Source organism: Lactuca serriola, chromosome 8, assembly GCF_051521515.1.
Source record: "Lactuca serriola cultivar US96UC23 chromosome 8, Lser_US96UC23_V15, whole genome shotgun sequence".
NCBI lineage: Eukaryota > Viridiplantae > Streptophyta > Magnoliopsida > Asterales > Asteraceae > Lactuca > Lactuca serriola.
Window position 1 is genome coordinate 9,226,068 of NC_136415.1, and position 11,761 is coordinate 9,237,828.

Genomic DNA, 11,761 nt, shown 5'->3' on the forward strand with positions numbered 1-11,761 from the left:
CAACACCCAAACACCACTTCACTGAGATAAACACACACACAAACACGTTTCTTGTTTCTAAAATGCACCCAAACACCCACATGGTAGCATACAACGACAACGATGGCATGAAACGGCGGGCAACAGCGGCACCGTCGGCGGCAACCACCATGGTTGGCAGCCATGGTGGTTTTCCCCGGGCTCTTATGTCCAGCGAGCACCCTTATAGACTTCATGGTGGAACAACAACACACAAACTAAAACGAGAGGCATCTCCAACTAAGCTACCCTCGAGATGATGATGACAATCGGAACCCAACAGTAAGCCACCGTAGGGAACGATGGCGATGCGTCTTCAACCAAGAATAGCAGTGGATAGGGTTTGGTAGCATCCTCCTTGATCTTGACGGCTCCTCCCGACAGCCCTGCTTAATATGTCGTCGGGTGCACGATAATACATCTACGCTGGCAGCGAAGGCAGTATGGTCATGTCCGGTGGCCCATGGTGGCGACGCAACGTCAAAACCCTACAACACCACCTTCAACCGGTATTCCACAGTCATAGCTTCGGTCTCGGTGGGTTTTTCCCCGGCTACACACGACATCCGGAGATATAAATGATGGTGGCGCTTTGATGGCGAAGCCACCGGTGGCATGGTGGCGGCGGCTGGAGGTTGAGGGTAGAGAGGGTGGCGACTGAAAAGTGATGACTAGGGTTAGGGTTACCGGGTGGGTAACGATTATATACCTTGGATCACGAAACTTCACCCCATAGTGCCACATTTGGTCCCTCCCTCTCCCTTTTCTTTCAAAACAAATCCATAAATTACCCTTTTAGCCCTAGCTATCCAAAATCCTTTCATATTAAGTCCAATACTTACCAAACACCCCGTGTCTTCTAGAAATCTTTACAAAATAAATCCCAAAACTTACATTTTAACCCCCAACTTCTAAAATTATGACAGTTAACTCCTCGAGGCCAACACCTTGCTATATTATTATTGATTTTAAGGCTACTATTCATTCATTAATTTTATCTATTTGTTTATTTAATAAAAGGGATGTTACAACTCTCCCACACTTAAATTAGATTTCGTCCTTGAAATCATTCCTTACCATCCCTTACACTCCCGACAACTTGAACGACATGGCCACAATCCCGAGTACAACCCCTATCTTCCCAAGGCAATCAAAACTAACCCCAACAGGGTTTTAAAACCTGAAGATGGACGAATTCCCCGCATTATGATCACATTACTCATTCGTAAATCTATAGTCTCGAGATATTCAGACTCCCTGATAGACTGCTCATACTGAATCATTGTCGAATTCATTGCATTTATCTCCCAACTGGCTACTCAACTTCTGATTACCTGGGGTTCCTACTATAAGACAGAGTCACAGACCAAATTCCCTGCAATACACTTATACTTGACAGAAAACTAATCCGGAATAACGAATTCCTACCCGGTTTCCGAACCAGCGAGCAATCTTATAGTTCCTCCACGCAACCTACGAAGGAAACTTCGACTAGCAGTAGCCACCCTAGCTATATAACCACTCGTGGTTCCACTAATCCTTCTGGTCTATCCAATCGTAATAGCCTGGCAACCTTTCGCCACTAGATCCAATGCAAAAAGTGAATGCTATCTGATTAATTGCAGTCTTACATCATGCCCGGTCTCCAACGACCTACGTTTCCTGATTCCAATTATGATGTGGTCTACCCAAAATCTTGTGAACTGGCCCACCTTAGCCTAATCGTTTGAAAGAATCTGGGAATGCTACAGGTCATCCCGCAGTCTCATAACACTTCCCTCACTATCTGACCGCTAGGGAATGCTACGACTACCCCTGTAGTCTTACAACACTTTCACCCTAACACAAACGCAGCCGAATACCTTACCCTCAATCTATCAATCCAAAACCCTCAGAGTCGAGCACACACTTGACCGAACACCCGAATTGAACTCAATTCATGACTAGAACCCTAACCTGATTCCCCAAATTCTACTACCAAGTGCCAAGCAGATACAATTCACATACTGGGAAATTTTACCGAACTCCAAACTCACACAACCCTTAAACCAAACAGCACTTGGGCCTCCTTTCTCCCTGACGGAAATGCGAAACTTATCCCAATTTCAAAACCACCCTGCTTCTGAATCCCGGGATAATTCTCCCCCACTTAGATTCGACTAAGTCTTCACAATACATGAAAATTGGATAATTCCTAATCCTTCTCACTTTCCAACGATCGATCCGGTGACAACCAACTCTTTGCAACTAGTGCTCCATTACTAGCCAATCCCAAATGATCACACACTTCTAGGAACCAGATGAACACTTCCTGAGTTCCAGTGAAACCGACAATCCCTAATGCTTGAATGATCCCACACCCAAATCTTGAAGACCAAAAGATAGATGCTCCAACTAATACCTCAGCAACGAGCTACTTCCCTTGGCGTTTCATCCGCTATTCAATAACGGTTACTAAAACCACTGAATCCTAACAATACTGAATAACCATACAGTAGGATCTTGTCTGCATACCTCCCATATAATACCCCTCTTCCCAAGGTGCTCCAAACAAATCTCCTGCTCTTGGTCTCTATAAATCATATCATTCAGGGTCTCACACTCTGATTCACTCACCAGCTCAGTCGTCCACAACTGAACAGCAGTAGCTGAAGCAACCACTGCCCTAAACCGGGCTACAAACTACTCCCAAGACATATTCTACAATCCCAAAAGTGCAATAAATCGCACAATCAATCCTTACCTCCCGATATAAGAGATCTAAGGTGAATATGATCTTAGCTCCTATGGGTAGGGACGGTAAGTCGGTAATCGCGTACGCCTCACAAGATACTTATGCCACATCAACCCACCTGCGCTCACTAGCGCATAAATATTATCGCCAACCCCTGCACTAACTAACCCCAAGTTGGAATACAACCTAATCCTGGGGTCACAAGCCTGCTCACTCCTTCGAGCTTGAAAAACTCAAAGGGAACAATCCTTGCCCTAGAAAACGACATTCAAATCCATCAATTAACCATTCTACTTCCAGCTGCAAAACTACAGCTGAACATAATCATCACTCCCTTCCGGAGTTCCCGCAAATTGCATCCCGACCTCGAGTATAACCCCCGAAGCCTCAAATCTAGAAACCCTTGTGCCAGCCTCTCCCGCTCATCCCGCAGAATGTAACGAGTACGGAACATGTCCCTGATCCCGAGTAACTATAACCCTTTGCTCATCAGAATATGTCCCAGTAACAAGTCTCGGTACTGGAAATCTCAACCAGCTCCTCTCCCTGCCGTCGTTATAGTTGTTGTAGCTGATGCGGCAGCCGTCTCAACAAGGGTTGCATAGCGCTCTTCGAAATACTCAACTATAGAGGTCTTGATAGACCCAGACATCTCCAAAAACTGTGCTCGAAAAAGAGCAGCAATCTTATCGTGCAGGATCTCCCGAATCCTAACATCCAGACCCTTTGGTCTCATCTGACCTGTAGTCCTTATCACTGCTGCTGGTCTGTCTTGGCTGCCAGTTCCTGATCCTGATTCGGATCCGGTCTCAAACCGTCTCGTAACCACCATTCTAATAATACACCAGAGAAATCTCAAATAATCCATATAATAACAGGGAATCAATTTCCCAAATATACCATAGGGGTTATGACTTCCTTGCTACATGTATGCGTCCTGTGCTTTCAGTAGTATGGGCCCATACTACCTTCCACACCTACCCATATTTGTCTCAAGTATCATCACAACGCCCTAACAATATACATAAACATAGCGGGCACTCAATCCTCATTCTTAGAGGAATGCTAAATATCTCATACTGGCCTACCAACCTCGCACAACCCACCCATGAAACTTCCACCAACCCTGCAGCACTCGTGTATGCTATCCATACATAAAGTTGGATCCTATAGACATTCGAATACTCGGTCCTACTCTAAGCCCACAACTAGACAAGGAACAGGAAATAAAGCTAAACCAAATATTCTCAGGCTATAAGATGTTAATTATGTACAACCTATGATGCATACATTGAGCAACTATAGTAATGACGTTAACTTCATATAAGGAAAACCCTAGGCTACCAAGCATCATATAACTAGTCAATTCTATCATGTAATTCTTGAAGATCCCTAGCCTAGTACTAGCATGTTGTTCTAACATATCACAAAATCAAATAATCCATAAGGTATTTTGGGGTCTATTCGCGAGCTCCGTCTAATCGTACACCTGCATCCTCCTTTATTCTTTTGAAAACCATTTGAAAAATCATTTTAAAATCTTTTCCTTGGTTTGAGAGCGTAGACACATGAGTGTTTCCTCCAATTCACTCAAACCAAGGCTCTGATACTAACTTATAACATCCATAAAAATCATGCCAAATTTAAACTTTTTAAAACATTTCAAAAACCAATGATTATTACCAAACTTGTTTTCAAAATGGTATAGTGTCAGAGTATCCCATAATCAGTTTAAATGCTTGTATAATGGGCTAATGCTCCATGGATTATCAAGTTGGGCTAAAACCTATAGGATGCTCCATGGAGGCTCCATTGTGTTTTTGTACCCATGGATCCAAGAAATGAAGAGTCATGTCAATTAGGGTTTACATGGTGTAACCCTAATTATGACACACTATATAAGAAACATGTTGTAGACCAAAATCGGCACTAGTGAGAACAAGAGTGCATAGCTGATTTTAGAAGTGTTCTATTTCTCTCAAGGTTATTCCAAGGGTATTTGGTGTTGTGTGAGAAATTTGAGGCATCACACTTGAGGTGCTAGGCTCACAAGGTTCTCAAGGAATTCAAGCAACTAAAGGTATGTATTTCTTACTATCTTTTATGTTTAAAAGTTCCCCATGTATGCTAGATAGGTTATGAACCTTGAAAAAACATATTTGCATGTATCATAGATAAAACATAGATCCAAGGTTTATAGTGTTGCATGTACACCATAGGAGTGTTAGAATGCTCAAAACCCTTCAGTTATGGCCTTTTGAGCAAAAAGGGTCATGCATGGATGTGAAGGCAAAGGTTTTGCGTGTTATTTAGACCCTAGAAGGTTAGATCTGGGTCCTAGATGCTTTGTGCTTGACTGAAATAATCTGATTAGAATTGGACTTAGGAGGACTCGACGAGTTACTCTTAGGACTCGGCGAGCCAGGCCGTGTTCTTTCCCAAAAACCCTTCTGATAGCGGGTGTGTATTGAGTTGGTAGAGAACTCATCCAGTTGGATTCATTATGGAGTTGAAGATCATCGTACTCGACGAGTTCAAGGAATGAACTCGGCGAGTCTAAGGAAATATCCCTAAATTATGAAGATGGACTCGACGAGTTCAAAGGTGAACTCGGCGAGTCAGTTGTAAAAGGGTACCGACGTGTTTGAATGTGAACTCGACGAGCTCAAGGAAGACTCGACGAGTAGGATCGAAGTCCAAAGTTACGTGTGGATTGTGGGACTCGATGAGTTGAGTCAACTCGGAGCGTTGACTTTGACTGTGTTTGACTTTTGAGGGTTTTGTGGTCTAATTGTTATTTTGGGTATTGATAGTTCGGGGAGCCGAAGGATCAGTAGTTTAGGAGTTGCCGGTTAGCAGTCAGAAGAGTTCAACTAGTCTTCAACAGTGCGAGGTGAGTCTCTTCACTATGTGTATGGGTCTAACTCCACAATACCAACCCATTATGTTTATGTATCGTAGGAAGACCCAGGGGTTAGCCCTAGGAACTTATAGTATATGTTATGGGTTACGACCCGATGTCGGGCGAGGCCCGAGGAATGCTTGGATGTTAGAGGTCTTTGTGATTCTTGCATGTGTCGGTGTGATAGGTTCCAGACCAAGGTACGATGTCGGGGTAAGCCCGAAGTGCGTATATATGGTAGTATGTTCCGGACCATAGGTCCAATGTCGGGGCAAGCCCGAAGTATGTTTAGATGATAGCATGTTTCCGGACGGGGGGTCCGATGTCGGGGTCGTCCCGAGGAAGGTTTATACGTTGCATGATAGATTATACTTGTTGTCTTTGTGATAATTATCTAGGTTTGCTACTACCTAGTATGTTTTATGTGCTAAAATGATATGATGTTATGTGATAGTGGTAGTAGGGGGAATAGTCCCCGCTTACCGGCCGATAGGGCCAAAGGGGTAGTCTAGTACCCAACTATGCTAGAAAATATGTCTGTGTTATGTTATGTTATTATGTGGTAGTGTTAGGGGTGAAATAGTCCCCGTAACCGATTGAGATACACCGGAGGGTAGGTCGGGCACCCATATATGCCTGACAGTGTGGTAGGTTGAGAACCTCGGTATGCTCAGCAGGGTAGGTCGGGCACCTAGATATGCCTGACAGGGTAGGCCGGGCACCCAGATATGCCCGACAGTATATGATTATGCTTACGAGGTATGTGGTAGGTTGGGGAACTCACTAAGCTTCATGCTTATGGTTTCCAGTTTTGGTTTCAAGTACTTCCTGTAGCGGAGGGAAGAGCTCGAGATGATCGCATGACCACTCCAAGAAGTTTAGCCTGTGATGTTTTACTCTGATAAAAAGAACATGTTTAAAATGATACCCTGATTTGATATATAAACCTTTGTTATGGATTAAACGATTTGATGACTTATGTTTTTATTAATGTTTTAAAAAGAAATTTTTGGTCATGATTTTTGGGATGTTACAGGTTCTTCTAATGTTCCCCAAGCAGGGGGAAATATTGGTTTGTGCTCTTGAGTCCTAAGACCCGGTTTTGTAAATTCATGTCCTAATTAAATGAAAAATCCAAATAAAATACCAAACAGTAACCAAATTGTATGCAAATATAGGTGGCATCCTTATTTCTTACACAAATATGTTCTATAAGTTTTCAGATTTTTATCTCATACGTAAGTATTTATTTTGAATTTTTGGCCATTAAATCCTTATTTTTTTTAGAAAAATAAAGACTTTGTTCTACCACTTGAGGTTTTACAAAACATCCCTTGAAACCATGAGCTTACATAAAACAATTTGGCTAAATTTTTTTTTGGAGCTAAATGGGGGTAATCAACCCCAACAATTGTAGAAATGTAGCACTAACTAGTGCATGAGTTCCAAATATAGCTGGAAGTTCAACAATTTTTGTATAAATTCTATAATGTGTTTGTTCATATGATTTTAGGTCTTCTGAGATAAATGTGTCAAATTCCTAAAATAATTTTCTCCAGATTTATTCTGGGGTTTAAGGCCTTTGATCATGTAATGAAATACTAGAGATCACAAAAAAAGTTCTGTTTGCACAATTGTTTTATAAAAATCGTCAAAAATCGAATTCTTAGGGTTTTACAGTGAGACCACTTGGGTTTGAAAGTTAACTCAGAGAACTACGTCTCAGAAAAAGAATATCGTGATTTGGTGAAGCAATGAGTGAAATATAGTGGTTCAAATCCGAACTATTGTTTCTAACAGAATGCATGTTACCTTTGGTTTGATTAAAGTGCCCCTTTGGGTCTTATGTTCACAAAAACAACATGCTTACTCTTTTTGGTAGAAAGTGAAGGATAACATACTATAGTTTACAGAGGAAAAAGAAACTTTGGTGTGTCTTAATCCAAGTGGTAGATCTAGGTTTATCCAAGGCCCCAAAGTGGGTGTTTCATTCTTGTGATAGAAAACTCCTTGGAACCACCAAATCTTACACTAGGATTGCACCACAAATCCGATTTCTATCACATGCATTGAGTGAATAAGCATCCAAGATGTACTAGACACAGTTTAAATTCTTTTTGTTATGTAAGGACACAAAATAAATGAAGAAGATGTAAAACTCGATTTTTGAAATCATATGAACATATGTACATTTTTTCACTCTTAGCATGGGTTTGATTGTGACAACCCGATATTTCAAGTCAATGTAATGACATAAATCAAGTATTGTAATCTATTTTGAATTAATAAATAAAAATAGCATCAGAAATGAAATGTTCACAAGTCTCAATTGGGATACATAAAGTAATAGATATTGTAACTAGGTTTTCAGAAATATAAAGAACACAAAAATCTGAGTTTTAACGAAAAAGTTACGACCAATCGAAAATCTGCAGCAAAACCGGTAAAACACCATTAAGCGTCAAACGCAAAATTTCAATAAAATAATTTTTAGCCTTAAGTATCTAAACGAATGTCGTAGATATCGTTAAATCGTGAACATACATAAATAGAACGTCCAAATCTGACTTCGTATGAGGAAGTTAAGATTTTTCTAAGTTTCGAAGTAGCGGTAGACAGCTAAAAACTCGAAATAGAGATCGAGCGATAGTTATCCGACACAACCTAAACGAGAGTTGAAGATCTCGACAATAGTAGTACAACGGTAAAAAGATAGACGAAAACGGGCATCGAATGAAGAAGTTATGAATTTTTAACGGTCTTTTCCTGTCCCCGCCTATTAAAAATATATAATTAAAAATAAAGTCAAAATTTGCCAATAAAGTCTAAATGAAAGTTGTAGATTATATTTTCACCTACGCATGACGTCATAAGTGAAGCTTGTATGCGAAAGTTATGCATTTTAGAAGATTGAGGCACAAACCAAGGGGGGGTACGCCCGGGGTACGAGGGTACGCCCAGCGTACGCCATATGGGGCCTCGGATCAGCCACATCTCCCCTACGCCCCTCTACCCCCGTCCCATCTGAAGTCCGACAGACGAGGAAGGCGTCATGCATGACGTACGCCTCACGTACAAGGGTACACCCAACGTACGAGCTGCGGACGCGTTACGCCCCGCGTAACTTCAGAGTACGCCCAACGTACGAAGTTGCCTCCACCCCTATAAATAAGGATGCGAGGGTGCCGGATCCATTTGCTAATTCACACCATTTCTCTCCCACTTTTTCACTTCCGAGCCCCTCGAGACTACTCCGACGCCCCGGTGACGTATCCAAGTCCCGAAGAAGGTCCGAAGCTCCGAAATACCCGAGAAACTCACTTCCTTCCGGTCGAAGTGCTACCCGAGAAAAGTCTCGTTTTCTTCAAATCATCAATCTTTCCATGTGAGTTCATACCCCCATATTTTCACGTTTTTACTATATTTTAGGGGGAGAAATACAAGTGAAACGCAAGAAAGACTTATGTTAAAATGCAAATCGTTACATATAGTTTCAAATACGTATCTACATTTGGTGTATAAATGTTAAATACATAGGAATAGCATTTTTACAAATGTTATACTTTACATGCAAAGTTAATAACACATTAAGGTTTATCATGCAAATGAAATACATTTTTGGAAAACTATAATAGGTATAGCTTATGAGATATTCATGAGATTTTACACTTTATAGACACTATAGAAAGGAAATACTTACATTTACAAGAACAATGGACTTTTCATACGTAACTCTATTTGATACAAACTTTGTGAGACATTTGAATTCATGTACTTTCACGTACGCATTTTAAGTCCTGTATTATATACCATAATTTCTTGTAGGGAGAGAGTGATAATTGTGTATAGATCTATACGAGATTGACAATCCCGTACCTAAACTCTTAGCTACAGTTAAACATGCAGGTCTGGGGTGACAAATGTCATATCATTCCAACGCCTGAAAAATGTTTTTAACATGCAGTCTGGTCAATGGTACGGTTATAAAACTCGCATGAAGTATTAAAACATTTGATTTACGAGGCTATCAAATGCCTTAGTGATTATATATACATATATAAATCTACTTACACTATTTTAGGTATGGAAAATACTTATGCATTTCGTTTTCGAATCATTTAAAAACTACTATTCATTTATGGAAAATATTGGATTTTCTAGATACAAACACAATTACTTTATACGAAAAGGCATACAATTCTTATACAAAAAATGCTTATGAACTCACCAACTTAATTGTTGACATATTTTTTTTCAAAACTACTTGTATTTCTCAAGGATTCAGTAATACAGGTAACAACTGCTTTTGGGAAGGGACGCTAAGGCGTCAATTTCAAACTTATTATTGTAACACCCAAAGTTTTGAAGGCCAAGAAAGGAAAGAAAAACCTAAGTTTAGGGGTCGACTCGGCGAGTCCAAGGAGGGATTCGGCGAGTCCGAGCGAGATCCGAGTCGAGGAGTAAGTGACCGACTCGGCGAGTCGGCCAAGGTGACTCGGCGAGTTTGGTCTGTGCGAGGAAAACCCTAAATCCGGGGCTTGGAGCCTATTTAATCGCCTCATTCTTCTTCCTAGGGCTCCTTTACTGTCTCTCACACCCATAACGCCACACCCTAAGCCTCCATTGTGCTCATTCAAGCTTTTAGCCATTTTTGAGTGATTTAAAAGAAGAAGAAGAAGTGGGAATCTTTGAAGCATCAAGGAGTGGCCTTGGATCCGAAGTTTGGGGAACATTTCAGAGCATTTGAAGGTATTAATTCGTTTCTCTCCTCTAGATCTTCTTTGGTTATGAGTTTTGGGGCTTTTAAGCCATGTCTAAGATCAATTTCGAGCTTGAGGTCCAGATCCGAGGTTGCTACCTCAGATCCATGCTTGTTTTGGTTTAGAATCCCGTAAAGTATCAGCCATTGGGTGGATTTTGGAGCCTCTTGGTCTTAAACCCTAGTTCATGGTGTATTTTGCTTAGATCTCCATCTTTACACGTAAAGTTTGCAACTTTACGTGGGGAATAGGCTTGGGAAGGGTAGATCTACAGTTTGGAGTCCATGTGATGTGTGTAAAACCCACTAGTTTTAAACCTACTTTTAATTATCAAATAACACACAAAAGGCAGTGAACCTATCAATTGTGGTATAGCTAAATAAGCAGGGTATCGAACACAGGGAACGACAAATTAAACTAAAAACTAATTTAATCTAAGTTAATTAAAAAGCAGGGGTTGTTCTCTAGTTTTACAAGACTAGAAACTTACTAATTATTACTAATTTAAGCTAGAAAATAAAGACTTTGACTAGATTCAATAACGGAGAAGTACTTCTATTTAGTTCAACTTAATTGATCCTATGGTTGATTTCAAGGTAAAAGTGCAATGGATTAATTCTTTTGCTAGTTACCGATTCAATTGATTAATTCCGTATTCACTTCATTAATCCTTAGCAAATAAATCAATTTAAACAATGGCCAGTTGTCTATTTCAATTAAATTTACTAGATATAATATTCGGGTTAAATTAGACTTGCAATAGCTAATTAATTTATCTTTTAATTAACTTCTTGTTCAATGGTCATCTCACAAGCTTGCACATAAATTTACTTGATTTTCTTATTAATCCTAGTTTCATGTTCATTACACTAGACATATGACAAAAAGTGTTCACTAAGCATATGAGATTGATAACTAATAGATGTTCATGCTAATTAATTATCTCCCTATTAACAGAAAATCAATTATCATTCACACACAAGGTTCTTTAGCAAGCTAAAATAACTAAATTAACCAACATATAATTAATCCTACCAAGAATCAAACCATACTACCAATTTCGTATCCCCAAATAGAAGTTTAAAGAATTTAGTTCATAACTAAGGTAAATAACAGCAAACAAATAAGTTCAAGTTGCTTAATCATGTTGACAAAACAAAAGAAATAAGTAGAATGGTGGAATTATGCCTTAATTACTCATGGAATTGGATTCTAGCTTCCTTGGTCGACTTCTAGGGTTCTTCTGGCTTCTTATTCGCAGATAAGCACTTATGAAACTTCCCAGAACTCCCCTCTCGATCTGTGGAATTATCTTTAAATAAGCAGTTCGACTCGTCGAGTCAAGTG